The 27,598-nt window shown below is 38.3% G+C and overlaps 1 protein-coding gene across 1 annotated transcript in view; it reads right to left on the bottom strand.

Moving 5' to 3' along the window:
• Positions 1-27,598, bottom strand: part of LOC135223712 (adhesion G protein-coupled receptor L3-like) — a 121,414-nt gene that overhangs the window by 87,073 nt on the left and 6,743 nt on the right. The gene's annotated exons all lie outside the window — the stretch shown is intronic.

Here is a 27,598-nt window from a genome sequence, read left to right as displayed (position 1 = left end):
CTGAAATGTCTTCGCTGAAGACGAGGAAATGAAAGATATTTCCTAATTTCCGCGATGTTTGTCCCGCACGTTTCATTTCTAATCGTTTTTAAATCATTCTAGATAGGCCTCCGCTTTAATTTTTGAAGTGGCAACTCAGCGGAAACTGAGTTGCTAGACTTAAGATAAAGCCCGTCACGAAATGTCAGAAATGGGCGAGAGAATTAAACTTAAATGACTACGCCTTTTCACCCTGAAATTGAAAAAAAAAAATGAACCTCTTTTTTAAAAAGTTGACTTTCATATTAAATAAATTAAACTTCAAATTAAAAAAAAAAGTTGACTTCCATATTAAAGAAATTAAACTTCAAATTAAAAAAGTTGACTTCCATATTAAAGAAATTAAACTTCAAATTATAAAAAAAAGAGTTGACCCTCATATTAATAAAGTAGAAGTTCAAATTAGAAATGTTGATCCTCAATTTTAAAAAAAGTTAGATTTCGAATTTTAAAAAAAGACTTTCAATTTAAAAACAAATGAAATTCAATTTTTAAAAAATGTGGTATCATCTGAATGTGTCGTGAGTCAATTTTCGCAGCTGGTAGGATTTCCTCTCATCATCCTCACTGGCAACTCATTCTCTTCCCCAGCAACCGTTGCTGCGCATTACTCAGCCCTCCCAGTAACCAGTTCAGTATTTTTTCTTACTGACTGAAAAAAATTATAATGCAAATTTGCAATATACTGGTATTTTCTACGTGTTTGAAATTAAAAAATCTCAGAAAGCCCAAATAATATCGTGTAAAAAGATTATATTATATTTGTTTTCAAACTGAGTTTAATTGGTTTTAAATTGAAAGTCAGTTATTTAAATTTTTTTAAATTGAGGGTCAACATTTTTAATCTGAACTACTTTTTTCATTTTCAAGTCAAATTTTTTAATAAGAATTCTACTTTTTTCATTTGAAGTTCAGTTTATTTATTATGAAAGTAAACTTTTTAAATTTGAAGTTGAATTTCTTTAATATGAAAGTCACCCTTTTCTTAAGTGAAGTTCATTTTTTTTTACTTTGAGGGTGAAAAGGTACAGACTCTAATACTTATAATAGGGCTTGTGTGTGCCCTCTAATACTCTGAATCGGGCGTATTTCTTATTTCATTTTCTACTAAATTAGAAATTGCAAATACTGACAGTTTTCATTAAAAAAAAACTTTTTAATCCTACAGTCTCCCTTTTTTGTTCAACCTTACTCCTATCCAGTTTCTTTTACTCTTATTCTGATCCAGTCACTTTTTAATCTTACTCTGAATATTAACATCGCCTTTTGCGTCAGACCGCAAGAATTTCTTAGCCCATCTTTCCCTCTTATCCAGACTTGGTGCCGTCATGGGCGTACAAACTCTTGCAGCAAAGTTCAAAGCCCTTTCTGGAATGTAAATAAGAAATGAACTGAATCAGATTCGTGCAGTCACTTAACTTTGTGGTGGTATTCAAATGTGATTGTACCCACGGTCTACATATACCTAGACCGTGATTGTAGTACCCATAGTCTAGATATACCTAGACCATGATTGCAACCACGGTATAGATATACCTAGACCACGATTGTACCCTCGGTCTAGATATACCTAGACCGTGATTGTGCCCATGGTCTACATATACCTAGACTGTGGTCGTACCCATAGTCTAGATATACCTAGACCGTGATTGCAACTATGGTCTAGATGTGATTGTATCCTCGGTCTAGATATACCTAGACTGTGATTGTACCCGAGGTCTAGATATACTTAGACTGTGATTGTACTCACGGTCTATATATACCTAGACCATGATTGTACCAACGGTCTACATATACATAGACTGTGATTGTACCCATAGTCTAGATATACCTAAGACCGTGATTGCAACCATGGTATATCTAGAGACCGTGATTGTACCCACGGTCTAGATATACCTAGACTGTGGATTGTATTCACGGTCTATATATACCTAGACCGTGATTGTATCCACGTCTAGCTATATCTAGGCCGTGATTGTACCCATGGTCTAGATATACCTAGGACCATGATTATACCCATGGTCTAGATATACCTAGACCATGATTGTACCCATAGTCTAGAAATACCTAGACTGTGATTGTACCCACGGTCTAGATATACCTAGACCGTGATTGTACCCATGGTCTAGATATACCTAGACCGTGATTGTGCCCACGGTCTAGATATACCTAGACAATGATTGTACCCATGGTCTAGATATACCTAGACCGTGATTGTACCCATAGTCTAGATATACCTAGACTGTGATTGCAACCACGGTCTAGATATACCTAGACCGTGATTGTACCCACAGTCTACATATACCTAGACCGTGATTGTACCCATAGTCTAGATATACCTAGACTGTGATTATACCCAAGGTCTAGATATACCTAGATTGCGATTGTACTCACGGTCTATATATACCTAGACCGTTATTGTACCCACAGTCTACAATATTAAATTTAGATAAAAAATGGGTAGTTGGGATGTGATTGTATTTATCCATAGTCTATATATTACCATAGACCGGTGAATGCAAACCATGGTCTAGATATACCTAGACCTAGGACCATGAGATTGCCACCCACAGTTCTATATTACCTAGGACTGTTATTGTACTCAAAGGTTCTAATATCTAACCATAGGACCGTGATTGTTACCACGGGTTCTAATATACCTAGATTCGTGATTTGTACCCACATGGTCTAGATATACCTAATCTGGTGATTGTTAACCCACAGTCTAGAATAACTTAGGACTGTGATTGTACCCACGGTCGTCTACAATTATACCTAGACCGTGATTGTACCCTCGGTCTTAGATATACCAGACTGTGATTGTACCCTTGACCGGTCCTAGATACCATACTTAGACTGTGATTGTACTCGCAGTCTAGATATACCGGTAGACCTGTTATTGCTAGCATTGTACCCAGGTTTTCTAGGTCTTAGATATTCCTAAGACGTGAAATGTACCCCCGGGTTCTAGTATTACCTCCACCGCGGTCTAGATATACCTAGACCGTGATTGTACCTCGGTCTAGATATACCTAGACTGTGATTGCACCCATGGTCTAGATATACCTAGACTGTGATTGCACCCACGGTCTAGATATACCTAGACTGTGATTGTACTCACGGTCTATATATAACTAGACCGTGATTGTACCCACGGTCTACATATACCAAGATCGTGATTTTACCCACGGTCTAGATATACCTAAGCCGTGATTGTATCCATGGTTAGATATACTTAGACTGTGATTGTACCACGGTCTACATACCTAGACCGTGATTGTACCCTCGGTCTAGATATACCTAGACTGTGATTGTACCGAGGTCTAGACATACTTAGACTGTGATTGTGTACTCACGGTCTATATATAACCTAGATCGTTGATTGTACCCACAGTCTAGATATACCTAAGCCGTGATTGTACCCACGGTTCTAGAATATACCTAGACCGTGATTGTACCCTCGGTCTAGATATACCGCTAGACTGTGATTGCACCCACGTCTAGATATACATAACCCATGATTGTATCCACAGTCTAGAAAGAACAGACTGTGGTCGTATCGACATCTAGTTCTTTCTAGACTGTGGGTATGACACGGTCTAGAAAGAAAGTTTTCTAGACCGAGATTGTATCCACCTTCTAGATACTCTAAAAACGCCGTGATTGTATCATGAAATTCGTGTAATTCAGCTTACAATTGCTACACATGTCGTGAATAGTGTAAAATTTAAGATAATTTTTCTTTTTTGATAATTTCATTATTGGGTAATTCCGTTTTCCTGTATACTATATTTCCTCCCTGGTGGATCTTATGTAAGTCTGGCAATACCCATTATGTAAGAAGACGCTACTGTGTTTTTATAATTCTCTCCTTTCTGACTACACTTTTGTTTGGTCTCCGGTAGGAAAGTAAATGAAGGTTTACAGTGATGGTTTGTATTAGTGATCAATGTAGGGAGAAAAGGAAAATGCCATTATGAATCATTTTGTCTACAAAATAAAAAGCCCTTGTTTTACAGACGCATTCTCGCTTTGTGGATTCTGAGTAGCTAAAAGGGACTGTATTAGAGTAGAGTAAATAGTAGTTTAATCAGAATAAGTAAGAATGAAAATGGAAACGTATAGGAACTGATGACATTCAGACAAGCGAGCATTACTTCTGAAAATGGCAGGACCTGAAATAATGGGATGTTGTTACCATATGAATTTTGTGGGTGTGTACAGGCTGGATGTATGAGGTAATACGAATTAAACCGTTGCAAAAAAAAAAAATGGCCATCTCTAAAATCAAAATTGGTAAGAACAATTTGCAAGCAGTTTCTTTGAAACTGCTGTAAACAGTCTGCATAAATACTTTGGAAACTGTTTGCAAGCAATGTTTCCTGGCCCAGATCTCAGTTGTCGTCAGGATGCTTGTCGGTGCAGTAGCCTCTGTATTTACTTGGCAGTTTTAATGCACTCGAGGAGGGATTAATAAGAGAAAGAAAAAGAGATGGGCGAGGAAGTTTTTAGAAAAAGGAGTGTCGCACACACATGCACATGAGTAGGGAAAAAGACCCATTTCGCTCAACCTCAACACCCGACCCAATTCGGCTCACAGTCGATAAATCCCATAAGCTTGCCTTTATTCTAACCTCATGTACGTTGACTATTAACGACTCCACAGGAAAACCACCAAATATTTCACTCTAGTTCAGAAAAAAACAAAACAAAATGGCTTATGAGGAGAGTAGGGTATATATAACTCAATGGGAAAACCAAAAATTCTAAGTCCCTTAACCTAACCCAACCTAACCTAACCTAACCTAACCCACCAAGTGAAAAAATTATAAGTCCCTAAACCAAACCTAACCTAACCTAACCCATGTGAATACCCAAGCCCCATTTTGTCTCAAGCTATACCCTTCGGACGAAAAACTGTCTTTCACTGATGTGAGTTAATCCCCAGACACCGATGTGAAAAGACATTTATGATTGCTACCGCCAGTATATAAGGTCACGTGATAGTATGAATGCGAAAAGATTTCTAAACTCCATTCAAATTCAGATAAGAAGATGATAACCATCCCCACCATTTCTCCATGACTCACTGCAGGTGCACAACATGTCATATCATGATGGACGATGGTGCGCATTCACACAAGACACACAACACGACACGACTATCACAAGCCAATAATCTGTCTCCATGTCCAGTGCCGTACACACACACATGCACAACACACACACACACACACGACACGATATACCGCTTTAGTGAAACCTCATACGAGGGTGATAAGGCAATCGTAACCACCTGCACACACATGCACTGATAATTCCACAGGTTTCGCTGAAATACGTTAATCCCCGAGACCTGATGTGAAAAGACGTTTATGATTGCTACCACCGTTATATTAACTCAAACAGCAGCAAGACCCAGTTCAGTTCGCCAACAGGCTGCTCTACTCCACAACATCTCCACAAGCAGATATGGATAATTCCACCAGCAACAGCGGCGATGAAACTACGAGTGACAGTTCCATTGAAATTCCTTTTCCGTGGCACATATATACTGCACCGAAGGCTCGGACTAGCCAGAGGACTGCAGAGTCTGCTGTCAATGTAGAAAGAAGAGGAGCGAACAAGGGTGGAAACAGAACCGACTCGAGACGATCTTTAACAGGAAGTGCAGCAGGGAGCGCCACTTCCAGGATAGTGAGATTAATTTTCTTTTATTTAGAAGTTTTTGTCGAGATGTGACACGCTGTAAAAAGAAAAAGAAAAAAATGCACATCATTACCACTGCATTTACATATAGAACAACCAGTTTATTTTGATTAAATTCTCTACTTGTTATTCTATTTTTTTTTGCAGGTTCCACATGAAACACTGTAACAGCTCTACCGAATGGGGAAAATGCAAGGGAAACATTGCTGAGAGGAGGTCACTGTCAAGTAGGAGGTGCCAAATAACAGCAGACACTGCCTAACAGGGAAGGAGAGGAGGCCAACCGAATTATGAGTACTATCACTTATCCAACTGCAGTAGGAACGCACATTGATGTGACAACGGCGCTCAGAATTAACAGAATGCAGCTCACCGAGGACGTCTTGCGAACACTCCGGGAGAGGGGTATAAATTCTGTCATGTTATACCTATGCATCATCATCATCATCAGGCAGAGAATGGTGGGTGGCAGTGGTACCACCTGTGAAAGGGTTCTTTTTACGTTAATACACCTCCTGTGCTAACATTGGTGGACACAGTGAATGAATTGCTAGACGAAGCTATTGAATACGTGGCGAGCAACCTTGAAGACAGGCTCAAACTTAAGCGAGGGTTTGGGTTGGCGCATACGTCGCTGCACAGTGTACAAATCAACATCTCATGGTGAGAAATGGTGAACATAGCAAACTTTAAAGAGTATCCCGCAGGAGTCAGGGGCGTGAAAAACCAGATAAGGACAAGTCAGATCAGCATTAAACACATACCTGACATGACACTGAACAGCGACTCCTTCAAGACATTGGAAAAGACAACAACCTTAACATCTATGTTACAAATTGTGTGAACTGGTCATGGGGAACAGAGAGAAAACGATGGACTGTGCATCTCGCTAGAAAGGGGGGTAACACGTCATGTCCCCGACTGGTCACTCTACTGCTGATCACGGATGACCACCTCGCACTCATCAAAGACATGTTCGCCTACGTGAAGGCATTCCGCCATGGGGTAGAGACAATGAGGAGAAAATACACAGGTGGCATGTGTTATCACTGTCTAACTTTGTTTAATACCCCTGTCATTCGCGATGCTCACACCCGAAGTTGTTCAACCCGAACCACAGTTCTATACCCAGAGCCTGACCAATTTAAACAGTTTGAAAAAGCAAATCACTGAATAAAACCTCGCACATCGCCTTCTTAGATTTGAAGCGTACAACAGACAGCCTGACGCGGTATGAAGACCAGAGAGTGTGTCAAAGCAGAAAGCGTATGCATATTGTTACGCAATTGTCGACGGCAGAAGCAAGAAATACTGTACGCATAGAGTAGGTGTAGGTGTAGGTGTAGGTGAAAATAGCTGAAGACTGGGCCAGGATACGTGAGACGATGGTGGCACACAAAATCAGCATGACCTCTGAAACAAACCTGCCAGTTTGAACAGGCTACACACTGCAAAAAATTACAACATTAAGTTCACCGATAATGCTATCAAAGTGTGCCATCACGCGCACTACATACCGTGTTAGTACACAATTTGTCTTACGACGCAGCACTCATCTTGAAAGAAGCAGTTGCCAAGCACAACTGCGAAATCTTGAAACGTGATGGAGGTACATTTTATTTGCTTAAAACTGGCAACATCAGATTGATGGATAGTGCCCACATGATCAGAGGATCATTTTCCAGTCTTGCGTTGAGTCACATCAAGCAGAAAGGAGCTTTGGAAATCACATGCCAGATGTTATCTAAATATCCCGATGAGTGCACCAAGCTAGTTTTGAGCACAGGTAAACAGTACACCCTTATGACTACGTCACAGGCTTCGAAGTGTTGCAAAAACCTGGCATCCCCGCTCCAATGTGTGTTTCAATTCCTCACTGACAGGGGAAAGCATTCCCTGTGAAGGATATGAACACGTCTGCAAATGTGATGGAATACTGCAAACTGTTCTAACTTACTGGATTACACCGTTTTATACCTTCTCATGGACATGGGATTATTGGGGGATGTTTACTTAGCTTGGAGGAAGGCTGTTTATACACAGTTTGGACTGGACCCAGTTTACTATTTAACGTCTACCTCCCTCTCACTAGACACTTTTCTCCACACTTTGCGAGTGCGCCTCCTCCTGATTTCCGATGGGGAAACTTACCAACTGATTGCTAACAACATCAGAGGCGGTTTCTGCAGTCTGAACACCCGAGTTAAACCCACAATTTAAAGCTGGTGACCGACAATCATATATACTGTACGTCGATTTTACCAGTCTTTATTCTGCGGTGATGAGCAGATATAAAATGCCTTTGGATTAAATAACGGAGCTCTCCCCCACCAAACTAGAGAGGTTTACGCGCTAGCGATATCAATCCATCAATTTGCAGGGAGAAACACAGTTATTTCACTCTTCTTGATACTAAGAAGGTTAGAGACGATGTCGCTCTCAGGACGGTTGAGTTCCTCTAGCTATACATCACATGAAACGTAACCCTCCAGGATCTATCCCCTACACTAAAAGCCTATTGGAAAAGTTTAATGTGAAGCTCCTTAAAAAAAAAATGTCAAAACTGGTAGGCACACACTTGCCAATGCAAAACCAACTTAATTTGCCTTCCCCTATTGCAAACATTAATAAGATTCGGTCTAGAAGTCGACATTATAAGAAAAGTTTACAAGTTCAAACAAGGATTTTATTTAAGGTAATACATTACAGAGAATGTGGAGAGGGGAACGAAAGAATCAGACCCTGACAAGGGGAACACCATCAAAATGATGATTGAACGGTTTTTTTGGCGTAACCATTAAAAACCCTTTGAACTATTCCACCAGGACAGTTGTCACACCAATGAACCCTCACTACATACATACAAGTCCTTTGAAAGGTTGAACAATCAATGATACATTGTGAATCACTGCAGAGAGACCATTACAGCAGAATCCGCAATCTATGTTGGGTTCAGCATACTGGACCTGGCTAAGGACATGATGTACAAGTTCTTGTTATGCGTCCTTCAAAAACTGTATGGTGATAGAGTTAAGCTCCTGTACACGACACTGACAGTTTGATCTTCTCCCTGGAGACTGATAACCTTGCACACGAATTGAAAGATGTTCTTAAACCATATTGGATTTGAGCAACTTTCACAAAGCTCACGAAGTGTATGACGATACGGGCAAGGGGGAACTTGGACTCGTCAAAGTTGAAACAGGCGTCAAACTTATGAAACGCAAAATAGTCGGTGTAACACTTTAAAGGGGATTCAAAGATGTCGCCAAAAGACTTTCAATAGTCATAGCCAATACCGAGATTTAATTGAGAATGAGATCACTTACACCAAGGTTCACAAGTTTGCAGATGGTGGGAGGAACGATGTGTCCCACCCGACAGAGGAAGGTAGCTCTATGTCCTTAGAAGATAAGAGATATTACATCACCCCTTATAAATCTCTCACTTACGGTCACCCTCAGATCCTGGTAAATGAACGACTGGGGGAGCAGAAGGAGTTAACAAAGATGAGTAGGTCTGGCATCCCCGCCACCGCCACTGCCACCACCACCGCCACTGGCCGTGGCAAGCACATGCAAAGCGTTCGCCAACCTTTTGACTTTCAACCCCCCACTCCTTCACACTACTTCCCAAGATAGAAGGTTGTTCAAAAGACGGAGAGCGGACAGCAAATTGGAGGTTAGCAGCAGCAGCACCAGCAGCATCCGATAACTGCCCTTGCAAATTCTTAGGCGAAGTTGATGTTTCCTGCCCCTGCTAAAAAAAGTCGACTCTGTCTGAGTAGACGTGTCACACACTAAAAAGTGTGCCTGTATATACAAAATATGTATGAATTTACAGTCTAAATTAGTTGTGAAGTATGTAAAAAATTATAACGCATAAAATCAACGCACAATCAAATTAGTTTCTCTACAACCCTCACTTGCATATAAAAAAAATTATGATGAATAAAAACATTGCACAATCGAATTCTTTTCTCAACAACCTTCACCTCTATATAACGCTCAGGTAAACATTGCATCTGCTCAGTAGCGTATTAACTGCAACCATGGAAACGGGTTCCTTCCAGGGAAAAATCTTGAACCTTTTCGCCGTTCCTGCACGAATTATCATAACAGGTTTCAGCAACAGTGGAAAATCGATCCTGTGTCAGAACATAATTGAAATGTATGAGGCCAACTTTTACTGTATTTTATATTATGAGGTGAGTGAAACCCTCTGGAAAGACATCACAGCATAAGTGGTAAATTCAAAGAATCCAAAGAGATACTACACCCATTCGATTACACAGAAAGAGGAAATGGAGAATAGAAAAGCTCTATTATTTGAACTGTAACAGACTGTTTTCTCGAAGCCTGTGACAATAAATTCGTCACCCAGGCATTCACTACAGGATGGCATTCGGGTATATCGGTGATTTTCATAACCCAGAACACGTTCCACTCAGGTAAATTCAGCAGGAACATCAGTCTCAATTGCTCCCATTACATCTCATGAAGAAACCGTAGTAGTCATCTTGCTTGGTGAGACGTTCCTGGTCGAAGTCAGATTAATCAACAAATATCACAAGTTTAACATACGTCTAGAATTTGAGAAATATCTAGAAGTGTTCGTGAACTATCGGTGATAAGATTAGTGTGGAAATAGTAGGATAAAGCGTCTTCTAAGTTAGTTTATCAAGTGAAATACTGTAAATCAGAAACAAGATGGCAGTAAGCTCCAACTGCGGAAAAAATGGCGAGATTTAGCTTGCTTGGCAGATTCGCAATACGATGAGGTAGCAGGAAGGGAACTGGCATTTCTGATCTATGAAATCAGCGACAGTCCTAACCAAAAAGATACAAAATCATTCATAGATATATTAGAAGGATACAATCCTTCAAACTGGAACAAATCAAATGAAAACATCTTGAAAATAATTGAAGAAGTTCCAAATAAAATCCAAGTGGTCAAGAGACTCATAAAGAAATATACATAAACCAACATATTCCGACAAAGAAAATGAATAAAGTGAACCTTGTGAATATCCTAATTGATTGCATTAGGAAAAAGAATGCCAAAAGCATGTAAACTGTGTAAGGTGTGGTATAGCATAGTTAATCCACAAAACCTAATCAGAAAATGTGCTGCATGCAACATTCCGACCCATCCACAGTGTGCTGAGGTAATGCAAGATATGAGAAAAGACACAAGAATTTTTTGCTCAACATGTCTACCATGGATAGACAATGTTATTAAATCAAGATTTGAATGTACAAATAGTTGAGGATGAAGAAGAGAGAAGAAGAAGAAGAGGAAAACGTAAGAGAAGTAAACAAAACTGAAATGACAGAAAAAGATAAGGAAAACAAAGAACAAGATAAAAGTATGGATGCAGAGATACTCATTGATACTACATATGAGGCTATAAAGCAAACATACCTACGAAGAAATAAATTACGATATGACAGCACAAAAGAAAAATGCCGAAGAGGCTCTACCCAGATCTACACAATGACGGGAAAGAGGAAAAAATATACAAAAAAGACAAAGTCTGCAACCTTTTGAAAAGATGGGAATTGCAGATATGGAGAAAAATGTTACTACAAACATCCTAAGGTATGTCACAACTATGAAATATATGGTAAATGTGCATACTTAGATGGATATGAGGATGATTGCAGAGATCTACATCCAAAAATATGCAAAAACCTAAAGAAGGAAAAGGATGTAAGTTCGACAAAAAATGTAAAATATATGCACCCTGTAGCCATGAAAAATAATCAAATAAATAACCAATAAGCAATAAAATCCAAAATAAGAAAGAAACAAATAAAGAGAGGAATGAAGAATATCAGGTAAAGAAAAAAGCAAGCCATCAACGAGATATGCAGAGGTGCCAGCAAAAATTTCAATGCATCAGCTCCAAGATTCTACTCAAGAGATAATAACTGTTTTTATTATGCAAGGGGATATTGCAGATATGGAGAAAATTGCAGATTCAGACACAAAATGAATAATTATGATGAAGGAAGAACAAATATTATGGAAAAGTTGGATTTTTTTAATGTCAGAATTTTCTGGAAATGAAAAAAAGAACAACATACCAGAACAGGAAAGAGACATGGGAAAATCCTTATTATTACCAATATTAAATGAAGGAGAAAACACGCAAACCATCATAGTGATGAATGCGCAGGGTTTAGTTACGAGTAACTCAAAAGAAAAATAGAGTACTTAGAAGAACTAACCCAAACCCTTGAAAAGAAAATAGATATAATGAATATAAGTGAAACCTGGTATTCCCAAGAGACTGGGAATGATGATCAAATAAAAGGGTTTCAAACTTATAGATCAGATAGAAAAAATAGGAATCAAGGGGGAACCGCAATATATGGGAAAGACAAAAAACAAGGAAAAAATATATGAGAAATATAGTAACTCAGAATGTGAACTAATAGCGGTAGAATTTGAATCTGAAAAATTAATGAACATAGTAATATATAGACCTCCTAATACTAAAGAGTTTGACTTAATAATAGAAAAATTGGATGATATATGTAGAAATCACAAGGACTGGACTATTCTCCTATCTGGAGACTTCAACTTTCCTTTCGTAGACTGGAAAGAACGAATAGGAGATTGTGGATGTACTTATACATATAAAAAAAGAGAGTAATAGTAGTGCAGAAGATAAGAGGCAATTCGAAAAGCTATTAGATATGCTACTAGAATACAAACATTCAACAAATAAATCACCTGCCAACAAGAAAGGAAAATACTTTAGACCTAGTATTTGTGAACGAGATGAATTATGTTAAAGAAATAATAGTTTATAATGCGAGTATTTCAGACCATAATGTCCATAGAATTAACAGTCCATTCCAAAGCAAGTGAAAACAGAGATAAGCAAGAAATGAAAAAGTGGGAAGGATATGGAAAATACAACTTCTACAGTAAAAATATAAAATGGTCAGAAATAAATGAAGAATTAAACAAAGATTGGGATAATATTTTCGTAAGTGATGACATAAAGGTAAATACGGAGATATTATATAAAATATTAGAGAAAATAGTGGATAAATATATACCGAAGAAGAAAAGTAAACATCAGTCATGCATACCAAGAGACAGAAGGATCTTGTTCCAGAAAATCAGAAAGTGGAAAAAAGGTTTCTAGCAAAAAAAAAAATGCATGGAAAGTTATAGAACTAAAAAGTAAGATAGAAAATGCAGAACAAAAGATTATACAATCAAAAGAAAATGAAAAACGGGACTTGGAAGAAAAAACCCTATTAAATATCAAGCAAAAATCCCAAACTATTATACTCATATGCGAAGAAGATGAATAAAAGAAGAATAGAAATAGGCCCTCTATGAATTGAAGGGAGATTAACGAATGAAAAAAGGAAATTTGCAACATACTGGCAGAACGATATAAGAGAGAATTCACCCCTAGAATAGATAATGAAGATAATGATATAGAAGTAAGGGATGAAATTAGTGAATATTTAGCTGACATAGATATTAAATGAAGCTGATATTGTGCAGGCTATTAATGAAATTAAAAATGGAGCTGCTGCAGGGCCTGATGGAATTCCTGCTATTTTGTTAAAGAAAGTAGTTCAATCTATCGCAAAGCCACTTGCAATATTATTAAGACAAAGTGTAGATACAGGCAAGATTTTATGATGAGCACAAATTAGCATATATTACCCTACTTTCAAAAGTGGATCAAGACTAGAGGCAAGTAATTATAGGCCTGTGAGTCTAACATCACATATTATGAAAGTGTATGAAAGGGTAATGAAGAAAAATATATGAAACATTTAATAAAAAATAATTTGTTTAATAAAGGACAACATGGTTTCGTACCCGGAAAAAGTACAAACCCAACTGTTAGTCCACCGTGAGAACATATTCAAAAATATGAAAAGCGGAAATGAAACAGATGTGGTTTATTTAGACTTTGCAAAAGCTTTTGATAAAGTAGACCATAATATATTAGCGAGAAAATTAGAAAACACAATATCGTGGATAAAGTAGGAAGATGGTTAAAAGAATTTTTACACAACAGAAAACAGATAGTTATTGCAAACGACGAGAAATCGGATGAAGCCAAGGTAATATCTGGTGTGCCGCAAAGGTACGGTGTTAGCTGCAATACTGTTTGTTATTATGATTGAACGTACAATAGACAATAATGTTAAGGATTCGGTAGTGATTATTTCGCAGATGAACAAGAATAAGTAGAGAAATTACTTGTGATGAAGATAGGAACGCTCTACAAAGAGACCTTAACAAAGTATATGATTGGGCAGAGGTAAATAGGATGGTATTTAACTCTGATAAATTTGAATCATAAATTATGGAGACAGAGAAAGAAAGCTATATGCATATAAGGGACCTAATAATGAGACAATCACAAATAAGGAAGCAGTTAAAGACCTTGGTGTGATGAATGAAGGACATGTTATGCAATGATCAAATAGCAACTCTGTTGGCAAAATGTAAAGCAAAAATGGGAATGTTGGTTCGGGCACTTCAAAAAAACAAGAAAAGCTGAACACCTGATTATGCTTTAATAAAACATATGTTCGTAGTCCACTTGAATATTGCAAATATGATATGGTACCCACACTATCAAAAGGATATTGCACAAATAGAGAGTGTACAAAGGTCCTTTACAGCTAGAATAGAAGAAGTTAAAGACCTTGACTACTGGGAAAGAGACTACAATTCTTAAAATTATATAGTCTAGGAAAAGGAAGAAGAAGAACGCTACATGATAATTCAGGCATGGAAACAGATAGAAGGAATAGCAGAAAATATCATGGAACTAAAAATATCAGAAAGAGCAAGCAGAGGTAGATTAATAGTGCCCAAAACTATCCAGGAAAAATAAGGAAAGCACACAGGAGGAAAAATAAGGAAAGCACAACATTAATCCACTACGCACCAGCATCGATAATGCAGCGTCTATTCAATGCGTTGCCAGCTCATCTGAGGATATATCAGGAGTGAGCGTAGATAGTGTTTAAGAATAAGCTCGACAAATATCTAAACTGCATCCCAGACCATCCAAGATTGGAAGATGCAAAATATACCGGAAGATGTACTAGCAACTCTCTGGTAGACATTAGAGGTGCCTCACACTGAGGGACCTGGGGCAACCCGAACAAGATGTAAGGTCTGTAAGGTCTGTAAGGGGCATTGGACAGATTGAAACTTTGGGCAGACAGTTGTTCGGCTGGCAAAGGGGTGTGGAAGTTTTCGGACCTATACAAAAGAGCTTTAACACAAAAACCGGTATGGTTATCTGTTATGGACTTCGCTCTGTCAACACCCAAACTGTTACAGCTCAGAACAAATATCCTCAGAGAGAATGAATACCAAATCACGTACAATATTGACTGAAGAACAGTTCCAACTGCTAAGGAAGTTATATGAGAATGTAACGCAACTTAGCTGTTTTAGCAGTGTGAATGCGCTACGCAAAGCAGCAAAGAATGAGGACAGAAGCATAACTAAAGCGGACGTCACAGGTTTTTACGGGGTCTCAGCCATCATACACCCTACATAAAAACCACATGCAAGCGTTTCCTAGGAGGAGGAAAATCATATCATCCAAACCTCGAGCTGTGGCCAGCACAGATCTGGCCGACATGTCAAAACTCACTCCACACAATGAAGGTTATAAATATCTGCTATTCTTCATCGACCAATTTTCAAGGTATTTACACGTCCTCCCTCTGAAAAAGAAAAGACGGTGTCACAGTGCGCGATGCTCTGAAAGTGCTTCTAGAATCTAGCGATTTTTTAGGACTGTCCCGTCTGAACAGCAACGAAGGTAGGGAACATTATAACAAACATGTGAGGAAATATTTTAAAAGTAGGAAAACGTGTTATTATATAGCGTCTACTCGCGGGAAATTAAAGCTTCTATAGCTGAAAGGGTAATAAGAACATTAAAAACCGATAATACAGGATACCTTACACACAAGAACACATTGACATATATCAATGTTCTGCAGGATGTAGTCGAAAGCTATAACAACTCACCTCAAGAGAGTTTAGGGAATGGGCAGACGCCCAAGGAGGTGCATGCGATGAAGACTAAAGCAGACATTAAAAGTCAGTTCTCGAGAATGTATAAAAACCTTTCCAACAACGGGCCGCATCAGTTCAACCTTGAACGTTGGAGACACTGCATTCATAGCTGAAGAAAACGAATGCTGCTTTCAGGAGGAGGTACACAGTTCAAAACACTACAAATTTTTAAAATCAAGAAGCTCGTCACTCTGCAAAATCCCACAGTTTACATCTTAGAAGATTTAGCGGGAGAAGAAATAAAAGGTACATACAGAGAAGAATTAATACCTACCGAATTGCCTGAAACCTATGACATTGCCATCTTAGGGAGTAGGAGAAGAGGAAACAGAACACAATATTATGTTAATCGGAAGGCTTATCCTGCTCAATTTAATTCGTGGGTCAACGAATCCCAAATAATGGTATGGACATGAGTTGTAAAAAGGAAGCTTTAATTCATAAAAACAAAGATTTTATTTTATTCATCTCCCGTTTGTCCCCCTCCGATAGGAGTAGGTAATTCCCACAATAAGCAGGGCGTTTATTGCTAACCATATCTGAAATATTAGAAATTTTCTTCAAGGTAATCTAACCAGAGAAACAACCCTCATGAAAAAGCTCAGAAGGTGTAGGAAGGAAATCTATCAAGTATCCTTGAAAACGACTACGTTAGTGGGGAAGAAAAACATATTGAAGAGTCACAAAGGGGGTGTTATTCTGTCTGTATTACTTCCTTTAGCAGCCAGTTTGATAGGAAGTCTTTTTAAATAGGAAAATTTTTAAAAATTATGTACGAGAGGTTAACAAAAGGTCGGGAAACTTGTGGTAACAGCGTTGGCAATAACAACAACAACAACATTAATAACCATAGCGTCAATAGTGACCACAATAATAATAACAATAATGTTAACAGCATCAATGCAGGCCGTGAAGACATCAGGGGGGAAGGTAGGGTAAACACAGATGCGGGTGATGCATGCATTCCTCTTAACATACAGTGAAGCGTGAATTTTCCCATGAATGCTAAAGCATTTACACCTCCACCTCCTTTACCTCCGTTGGGGATGACCGTGCGAAGAGGAAGGGAGAACCGCTAATTTTGAATGTGCTCAACCGCAAAGTTACCCGCAGAAGAGTAAATCCTGACCTGACTAGTGTTATCCTATATTGTTCAAAGATTATCGGATACCGTATGTAAAATCCCTAGTTAATCATCTGCAAAATTCAGGCGTAATTGAATGGAATGAAAAAGGAGACCTGTCCCACCCGCTTAACAGATATAACATTTTAGATGTAGCTAGAGAATTTCAAGCGAATAAGAGGACGGATGATAGCAACATACCCAGTTATAATTATTTTATCGAACATGGAGGTATTAGTGAATGGATGGTGAGACATACCACTATAAAAAGACAGATAGAAGCATGGCACAATTTGGTTAAGAAAGGAGGTAGCAGAACAATGAAGAACAGGGTAGCAAAGAAAAAGGGGGATGTTTAGCTGCCGCATTGATGAATCACGAAATTATCAGAGGTGGACCTGTTCATTCCTGCGGGTGTGATAAACTTTCGAAGGGGTAGCTGTATTGGCGTATCGCAAAATTATCAGAGATGAACCTGCTCAATCGTGCGGGCGCAACAAATTTCTAAGGGGGAGGAGCTTAGCATGAATCACGGCGATGGGGAGTAGAGGATGTGGAAACCCCGGCAGGTTTAAGAGTGCATTATCATATTTAGGCTCACTAAGTGTTCGATGTGCACACTCCCATTCACTGCTCGAAGATGACTATCAACCCTGCAAGCTGGTTTTGGGGAGATTTATCCAAGACCAAGTTCAAGAAGAAGGAGTGTTGCCTGGCTGTAGCTACTAACTGTGTAACATGTCGAAATTATGGATTAGTTGAAGACATCGTAAGGGTTTAACCCCTACGCTGACATTGCGGGTCGCCACTACAACAGAGCCGGGATTAGTTACGCTTCACTCCATCACCATGGGAGAGAAGGTACCGCCATTCTGACAGCAACCGAGGGAGAGAATACATTTGATGCTGAAGAACCTGACCTTCCCATCATCTTCACGTTGTTAACCCAATATGGAATTGGTGCGCCCGTGGAAGACAATGAATTCACCAAATTGAGTATAATGTTATTCTAAGGATGAAGACCGTGCAGGAAAGGTTGCGGAACGGATATGAGAGAAATGAGATACAATCACTTCTATTCAGCGGTGAAGAGTTTAAAAAATTCAATTAAAACAAGTTATCGTTTGAAGATTGAAATATGTCCTATTCCCCGCAGGGATAGGACAAAGCGGTCACATGAACTGTGTCTGGTTAAACCAATACCTACCTGTGATTATCTCCCCTTGGCAAGGAGATGAAAACGCCATGGAAAGGTCACATGTATAGTTGTCAAGGAATCAGTTTTATCCTTCATGGAAGAGAAGTGTGCGGGAGATGTGCAGTTGAAAGATTCATTTTCCAAATTGAGACGTTTGGAAGTGATGGACACAGAAATTAAACCTTGGGTTGAACTAAGCGTAGCTGCGACCTTCTTATGTAAAAAAAAAAAAATGTTTGCCAACTTGTATATGTACATGTGTATGTAATGTATGTTCCATTATTTTTGTACAATAAATACAATTTTTTTCATACTTTTATTCGTCCCTTCTAAGCTGTGTAGTATATATGACCTCAATAACATGTATTAGCAGCATTGTGTGAATAGCGGGGTGTGCCTAGATTTATTTCCCGAAAACCGACTGTGTAAATTTATAAACAGGTTGGCCACTCCCATAGCTCTTTCAAAAGATGTAGAATATGAATTATGTGTGGCTTAGGGGTTACACTCTCAAACGAATACTACGCTGTCACACCAGAAGATGAAGATTTCACACTTCAGTTTAAGGTCACCTGTTTAATCAGAGTTCGACAACTTGCTCATACGTATGTTCCCGCTGTTGGCTTATTAGCGGCGGTTATGAATAGATTGACTAGAGCACTCAATACAGACATTACAGAACAACTGGAACCGTTTTACGGTGCATACATTCTGGGTGTTATGCGTAGGGATGGGTTATTTTCACGGGATGATGATTTGAAGAGGATGAGCCTCACATACGTGAATGCTGAGGTTGCGAAAGTAGTTGTTTCAGTTGTTGTAAAGTTTAGTGTTAGGGCTACACGTTTATTGTGGTTTAACATAGGAGTGCAATACCAGATTTATGGTGTGGGGGTATTGAGAAATCATCGCTCCAAAACTCCCTATCTTGATGATCACAGTATTGATTATGTTTACTTATATTCCAACATTATTCAACCCTCATCGCTGGGTGATGAAAAGGTAAATATCCTGGACTGTTTCACGTTGGAATGTGGACATGGTAGAGGTTCACATAACGCAGTTTATAAACCTTTAAATACAAATGTGTTAGATTACATTTCCATTGGTGTGACGAATCAGAAGGGGGAGGTGTTAAGTTTGTTGAAGGTAAAAGCATATCATGCACCCTTCATATAAGACCTAGATGAGCGAAATTATGTGCAGTATCTTCACCAGTATGGACGGGGGAACACATTAGATATGTGAGCAGTCTAGGCTGCTTAGACAAGTACCTGAATAACTCAGCGTCCGGGTTTGTGAATAGACTACCTGCTCCTATATTCCTACCAAATGGAAGCGAATATGAAGAGGGTCTAGCTTCAATCATGTTTCCTGGAGTTAATTATGCTGTATTATCAAGAGATGAGGAATTCTCCCTCCAGTTTGTTACTAACGCTGGTAAAAATAATAAGCACGCCTATATCTTATAGACCGACAATGGCTGTGTTAGCGGGGGACATGAAAAGACTGGTGAGGAGCTTAACAATATTTATGAACATTTAAAAGTATATTTTGACAGCGAATGCAAAAAAACATTTTCAACAGTAACGATGTATTTGGTTGGGATGAAGACAGCAGGAGAATTATTATCCCTCACATTAAGAGAGGGAAGATTGGGGTGGGGGACATTAAAAGTGTGTCTGTCAAATTCAGTAATAAAGCGGCCAGATTGCTGGGTTTTAAAAAATAATGCAGTGTATGAAGTTTATGGCCTTGATGCGGTGAATGCACATCTCTCAGTTGATTCCTTACCGATAATTGCGGTGTAGATTATATGTATGTGTACACCGATATGTTCAACTGACTGGTTTTGGGAGGGAAGCTATTAAATATATTGGATTGTTTTACATTAGAGAGCAGCAAGGGAAGGGGATACAATACGATATACAAAGCGCTCAACACGAACATTTCTAGAACTGATTTCAATCATCATCACCGACCAGAATGGAAGGCGCATTTATTTCAATAACGACTTGAGCATCACCTGTGCTTCATATAAGGCCCAGATAGGAGGTATGTATAAAACCTGCATTCTTTTCCACCTTTACGTTATTCACTTTCGTGAGCTCGTGTAATTAACCCTTAAACGCCGAAGCGGTAAAAATTATCAAAAATCCTCCCGAATGCGATAGCCGGTTTTGAGTGAGCGCGGAAGCGGAAAAATAATTTTTTAAAAAAATCACAGCGTGCTTAGTTTTGAAGATTAAGAGTTCATTTTTGGCTCCTTTTTTGTAATTGCCTGAAGTTTAGTATGCAATTATCAGAAATGAAAAATAATATCATTATCATATGTAAATAATGCGATATATGGTAGCGAAAAAAAGAAAATTCATACATAATTGTATTAAAATCACGCTGTGCAAAAAACGGTAAAAGCTAACGAGTTTCTTTTTTTTTCTTTGTATTGTACACTAGGATTGAAATGATTTTGATATATAATACATTGTAAAACAATAAAAGCAACACCGGAAAAATATTATCACAAAATGATGTACGAATTCGTAACGCTGCGGACGTAAAAAAATGTTTTTTTCAAAATTCATCGTAAATCTAAATATTGTTCTAGAGACTTCCAACTTGTTTCCAAATGAATACAAATGATTGAATATTACGATACTGTAAGAGTTTTAGCTTACAATTGTTTTCGACCATTTCCGACGAGTTAAAAAATGACCAAAATGTCGAAATTTTTATATAAATTTTTTTATATGCATTATTTCGGAAATTGGAAAAGCTACAACCTTCAAAATATTTTTCATTTATTCTACATGAAATTGCGCACATTTTCATATATAAAACTCTATGAAATGCCTAATATGAAACGGAGCAAATTTTCAGAGAATGCGATGTACGCAATTCGCGATTTATGGCGGAGAATCCGCACGCGGAGGGAAGGAAAGTTTTTTTCATAAATTCACCATAAATCGAAATATTGTGCTAGAGACTTCCAATTTATTGCAAAATGAAGGTAAATGATTGAATATTACTAAAATATAAGAGTTTTAGCTTACAATTGCATTTTTCGACCATTTCGGTAGAGTCAAATTTGACCGCAACGTGTTTTTTTTCTATTTATCGTGATTTATATGCAAATATTTTCGAAAATGAGAAAGCTACAACCTTCAATTATTTTTAGTTGTATTCTACATGAAATTGCGCACATTTTTCATATATAAAACTTAATGTAACGGCTAATTTAAATGGTGCAAACATTACCACAATCGCACGTATGATTTTTTCGGAAGAGTTACCGCGCGGACGTAAGGAAAATGTTATTTTTTTCATAAATTCACCATAAATCGAAATATTGTGTGAGAGACTTCCGATTTGTTACAAAATGAAGGTAAATAATTGAATATTACTAAAAATATAAGAGTTTTCAGCTTAAAAATTGGTCGATTTTTTACCATTTCGGTTAAGGAGTCCAAAATTGACCAAAGGTTGAAAATGTGTCAATTATCATTTTTTATATGAAAATATTTCAAAACTGATAAAAGCTACAACCATGGGTTGTTTTTAGTTGTATTGTGCATGAAATTGCACACATTTCCATATATAAAACTTTATGTAACGGCTAATTTTAAAATGGTGCAAACATTACCACAAATCGCATGTATGATTTTTTCGGAAGAGTTACCGCACGGACGTAAGGAAAAAAGTTTTTTTCATAAATTCACCATAAATCGAAATATTGTGCTAGAGACAATTAAGGTAAATAGTTGCAATATTACTACAATATAAGCGTTTTAGCTTACAATTGCGTTTTTCGACCACCATTTCGGTAGTATCAAAGTTTGACCGAAGGTTGAAATTTTGGCACTTATCGTTATTTATATGAAAATATTTCATAACTGATAAAAGTTACAATCATGAGTATTTTTTCGTTGTATTTTAAATGAAAATTGCGCACATTTTCATATATAATAATTCATGTAACGGATAATTTAAAACGGTGCAAAAATTATGTCAAAGTGACGAAATAATTTTTGAGATGTGTCACTGATACTTTTTAGTGCGATAAGAAAGAAATTCGCGCTTGCGCGCCTGCGTAACGATTGTAAACAAAACAACGCCTTGATCCGTGAACTCCCAGCATCCCCCAAGGCGCGTGATTCAAAAGTTTTGGCTGGTAGGCCTATAAGTATTTTTCCGCGAATTTTAAAAAATTAAAAACTTTTTGAGTCGACATATGGTACGTCCATTCGGCAATCGGGGGAGATTTTGACTCGACGTTTTAATACGTCCATTCGGCGTTTAAGGGTTAAGAACGCTCAAACGAGTGCTCTGCATAATATTCAAGTGAGGGTTAAAGGTTTTTTTAAAACAGGTATGAGGGTCATATCACCCCACCCTCGGAGGTGGAATTTAAAACCTTGTTCTTGTCTGAACCCTTAAGAAAGGGAGCAGGTCTAGAGGACATTTTGGTCTTCTACCGAGTCATAGAAGAGGTGGTGTATTTTCAGCCATGGCCGGCAATGCACGCAAGGTACTACCCTTCCTGTTCAATGCTGCCAAACCTCAGTTAAAGAATTTGGTTAGATCGGTGTTTTCGGATGTAGTGAACGATCAGCGGCCCCACCTGAGGGAATCTTTAAAAATAAAAAAGGCATGGAGTGACAGCTCTCAAAAGTATGGGAAGATGCATTATAAGCGGTAGTGGGAAGGTCGACAGGAAAAGGTTGGGTGGAGTGAAATGTACACTTGCTCCTGTCGGCTACGAAGACGAGGAAGAAGAGAGGAAAGAAGAATGGACGGATTAAATCAAGAAGTAAATATAATAAGGATGTGTATGATTTTATCTAATTCATTCACCCTCTGTCAGCAGACGCACACACACACGCATTTCCTCCATCTCGAAATTTTGTGAAATGGCGGGTGTGGTTCCAAATGTGCCAGGGATGGGAAACAAGGTTCCTATCTCTTCATATATTGCGGGCATCTTAGAATTACTTCCCAAATGTGAACAAGCGTAGGATTATAGAAAGTTCGATTAATTCGAAGGGAAGGTTCGATTTCACACCTAGCAACAATTCTATAAATCAAATCCTTAGTGATAACTATATCGAGTTTCGTATTAACGCTGTCGCTGCCTCCTTCTTGGATTTGTCGAGTATAGCTTTGGAATTATACATCACAGTGGTTAGGGGCGATGCTCAGCTGCCAGATGATGCACATGTTGCACTTATTAACGGTATAAGTAATACGCTTTTTTTTTAAATTCGTCTCAGTGTTCTTGAACGAAAAGTTGGTGGAATCGTGTCCTGTTTTTAACTATCAATCATATATAAAAATGCCCAAGAGCGTGAAAACCAGCACGCTACCAACTTTGGTATAAGTGAGTTTTTCTACGATGATTTTCACGCCAAGCATGGTGTTGCACAAACTTATACAGCTGCTTCTTTTGGACAGATGAGTAGGTGGGAAACTCGGATGATGAGCTTTGTTAAGACGAGAGGGAGTTCACACATACTTTCCACTCCTTTATAGATCTAGCGAGTATAAACTGTATTTGTTGGATTCCGTGGATTTGAGGATAAGGCCAATAACAACTGGGTGATGGGCACCCACAACCAACGCTCACTTGAAAACGATCTAAATATAGAAAAAGCCAAGTTCTGGATTGATCGGTTACCCCCATTATAACGCCATATCTGCTTTAAACACAGCTCTAGCGGTTTAGCCCTATACAATATATATATTTGATAAGACTTGATAAAAACATATGTTATTGGGCAGAATGAGGATTTCCATTTTAAAAGTATCACCTTTCACACTGTATACCTGAAAAGATTACGTAAGCTATGATTGGTATGCAAACGTTTTCAGGGAATTATGCGGCCAATAGTTTGTGCTTTGGTGTATATGACTTGAATAGTGTCACATCACTGTTAATGGGAATACATTGTATAATACACTGTCATTTTCTTAATACTGTCACGCAATTGTTTTACGAGACGCAGAAGTCAATAGGAGGTGGTCATGATAACCTCATCACCTATGACAGTTTTAAAAATGGAAGGGCTGTCTATTGTTTTAGCTTCATCACGGAAGAGGTTGAAGATTCAATGCCGGTTGAAATTTCAGCTAGTTTGAGAATATCTGTAAAGCTGGGATCAGTTGCCCCTCATCCTTGCATGATGTTATTGTTCGGAGACACCAAGGGTATTTAACAATTGATTCGGATAGAGTCGGTTCAGTGTGATGTTAGGGATAGGAATGATGGATATGAAAGAAATTGAGTACTGCTTTACAAGGTTCACTAGGGAGTGTTATTAAATATTTAGGTGTGTTCGCCTCAGATGAAGTGGGCACGTTCATACCTGTGAATAGAAATAAACTGTTAGTTTTTATATCTAATACTCTGCCTTCAACTTCTAGTATCGATGTTGTTAGACACTGGGTGTGTTTTTATATTTGACTGTTCACCTAGGGATCCAATCTTTCTTTTTTGACAGTTATGGTATTAGCCTAAAATTTATTCAGGAGGCTTCTCGACTTTTCTCTGCGCAAATTCGGGATTTGCCCTTCGCCAGTCTGTAAGGCAGATACAGCCAGATAATTCTTACAAGTGCGGTCTTTACACTGTTTTCTTCGTTCACTGTATGAGTCATAGAGGGTTGAAACCAGTTTTGTGTTCTAATGAACGCTGTTTTCTCACGCATCGTTGGAAAGTAATGACAGGTGGGTGATGGAGTACTATTTCAAGTATTTCAAAAGGTGAAATGTTTTCTCATTGGAGTTTCTGTAGGTAAACGGGCTGTCACATACAAGGTATTGTTAATGTACATCATATAATTATTTTTTATTTCATGCAAGCGTTTGGTTCTTCTCAAGCATGGTACACACTATGCCATCATGTATCAGCTACGTGATGCAGTAGTGGTGTTGAAAAAAATTAATAGCGGCCAAACTGTACTGCAAACACTGCTCACTTGTTCTTGCAGTTCAGCTTTCAACGGCAGGATGTCTGCCGATGATGTACTTTGCCAAGGAGGCTCTACTGTTGGGTGTAGTTGCTCTGTGTGCTGCAAAAAAGAAACTTTTGAGGAAGAAACGTAGAACCTTGTGTAAGCAATGGCTTTCTCGGCGATCTCTGAAGGGAAGCTTCAATGAAAAATCCAACAGACTTTGAAAATTACACAAGAATGTCAATCCTTGCATTTTATAAATTGTTGGAAAAAAATTTAACCATATATTTGTCAGCAGGACACCAGCTTTCGAGACAGCATATCACCAGGAGCTCGTTCTTGCAGCTGGAGGATCGTATGCAAGCCTCCAATAATCAACAGGATTTCAAAACAGAGCCTCGATCTAATCGTACCCTGAAACCTGTGAAGCCATCTATAATGTCCTTTGGGAGGATTATATGAAAGTAAAAGGTTCAAATATAGGTACAAAGTACACAAATATCTTTTATTACAGGAAACGCAGCTCATCAAAACACCATAACTTCAGAGTGTAGAGTCTTCTGTGCCAGCTCCAGATTCTGTGATGCTTTGATTGCAGACATTTCCCTGTAGAATTGCCTTCAGGGTGTGCAGCTTTTTAGTAATGTCTTCATTCCGCAATGTACAGTTTACAAAACTCGATAACTCTGATTTTATAGTTTCCAAGCTGCACTCCTGATGTTTCTCATCTTGTAATGCTTGCATTTGATGTTTCCTTCAGTAATTCAATAAAATGTAGTGTTAGTCCTTGTCCACTCAAGGGGTTTGGCGGGTGGTGGTGAGCGGACATCCTCCCCCTCTGAATGTTGGTGCATTACTGAGCTGTGTAATGAAATGGCTCTGCCCCATCAACACGTTGCTGATGCAGCTTTGTGTTGAAAAAGTAGTTTTTCAACACATCCATCTAACACTGTGAGCATCATGATGCATAGTATGTACAGGGCTTTAGTCCCGTTATCTTCTCTTAGGATGAGTGGAAAAGAGGGGCTGTTCTGCACGGGGCACAGGCGGAGGACGAACATCAAGTAGTACAAGATAATGAATTTAGAAGATTGCGGTTTTTTTATTGTAAAATTCTTAAGCAGTTTGAGGTTGGTGATAAGGAGTCGTGGCAGTATTGTTTTTGAATGCGTCTCGGGACGAACGCATGAATCTGACATTGCTAATGTTGTACCAGTTTATGTAATAAAAATATGTGAATGGTCATAATTGGTTTTTATTACCCATCATCATTCTTTTATTGTTCAACCTTCCATAGGGTTTCATTATGTTGGGTTAGGTTTAGTTTAGAAATCTTTTCGCATTCATACTATCACGTGATATGACATGTGTGCACCTGGCAGTGAGTGACAGAAAAACGGTGACTGTTGTGGGTGCTTATCTGCTGCTTATCTGAAATTTGAATGGAGATGTTTAGGTTAGGTTAGGTTTGGTAAGGACTTAAAATTTTTTCACTCGGTGGGTTAGGTTACGCTAGGTTAGTTAAGGGACTTAGAATTTTTGGTTTTCCCGTGATTATATATACCCTACCTCTCCATGAGCCATTTGGGGTTCTTTTCTGAACTAGAGTGAAATTTTTGGTGGTTTACCCGTGGAGATGTTAATGGTCAACGTACGTAAGGTTAAGATAAAGGCAAGCTTATGGGGTTTATTCATCTGTGAGACGAATTGGGGGTCGGGTGTACAGGTTGAGCCAAAATGGTTTTTTTTTCCCTACTCACATGTGTACATATACATAAAGATATATACATATGCACATCTGCATATGTAAAATATGTACACGTACATAGTTAATATATATATATATATATATATATATATATATATAATATATAATATATATAAACACAGTGGTGTATATGTATATATACATATACACATATACAAATATAAGTAAATATGTATAGGTGTATACTATGTATTTAAATGTATGTATGTATATGTATTTTTATGTATACACATATATAAACATATACATGTATTATACATGTGTATATATTCATATACACACAAAAACATTAAATTATTTTCATCCCGGATGGAAAACAAATATATGGTAAAAAGTATTAGCAAACAGTTTGCAAACTTTGCGTCCAAACAGTGTTTCCTTGTGTGGACAGGCTTTAAGCCGGGCATTCACGATCAGGTTACCTGTCCGTTTCTTCTGTCAGTTCGTCGAATCTGGCATTGAAACTAAAGGCCCCACATACACTGAACGATTGACTGAACGATTGTGTGAATGACTGGCTGTATCTCTTCGCAAAACCTTTGTATATGGCTTGTCTGATGCAAAGTGGGCGGAGTTTCGTGTCTGAACAATCTCAGTGGGAATCTGTCACCGCTAGGTGGGGGGGGTGGCTTGCGACTTTAGTCTGTCGTACACAGATCGTTCAATGCAGAGTCAAAAGTTATACTTTGACTCTGGTTCATATTTGGGTTTGTCTGCCG

The sequence above is a fragment of the Macrobrachium nipponense genome, chromosome 10 (genome assembly GCF_015104395.2).
Source record: "Macrobrachium nipponense isolate FS-2020 chromosome 10, ASM1510439v2, whole genome shotgun sequence".
NCBI lineage: Eukaryota > Metazoa > Arthropoda > Malacostraca > Decapoda > Palaemonidae > Macrobrachium > Macrobrachium nipponense.
Note: the sequence above shows the minus strand (reverse complement) of the source record. Positions and strands in the feature narration are given on the sequence as shown.